Below are 533 nucleotides of genomic sequence, written 5' to 3' on the forward strand. Positions count from 1 at the left end.
ACAGAGGGGCTGGGGGGGGGGGCTGTGGGGTGCTGTGGGGCATCAGGGAGAGCTGGGCAGAAGGGCAGCCCCCCCACCCCAATTAGCATTCCGTACACATGCCTTAATTAACCTCTTCAAATATTAATGCTGGACACTGGGCTCGCCTGGGGCTTGGGGGGGTGTGAGGGGGGGTCTCTGGCCGTGTCCTTCAGATGTGTCCTCCCACCCCCAGCTGTCACCACCTCCTGGCACCAGGTGGGACCCCGGAGAGGGACCCCGGAGAGGGACCTTTGTTCTGGGGACAGACAATACCAGGAGGGGACTCGGGGCAGGGCTGGGGGGGCTCCCAACCTCCTGCCCCCAGTGTGGTGTCTGAGCATCCCCAAACCCCGGGCACAGGAGGAACAGAGCCCCCCGTGCCCCCCAGAACGAGCTCCCCGGGGGTGGGTGGCAGAGCTGGGGGGGCTCCTTGTTCCCCCAAACCCCTGCACCCCTCCAGCCCCCAGGGGCAGCCCCGAGGAGCCTGTGGGGGGGGCCCATCGCCGGGGTCG

Source organism: Corvus brachyrhynchos, unplaced genomic scaffold, assembly GCF_000691975.1.
Source record: "Corvus brachyrhynchos isolate BGI_N302 unplaced genomic scaffold, ASM69197v1 scaffold158, whole genome shotgun sequence".
Lineage (NCBI taxonomy): Eukaryota > Metazoa > Chordata > Aves > Passeriformes > Corvidae > Corvus > Corvus brachyrhynchos.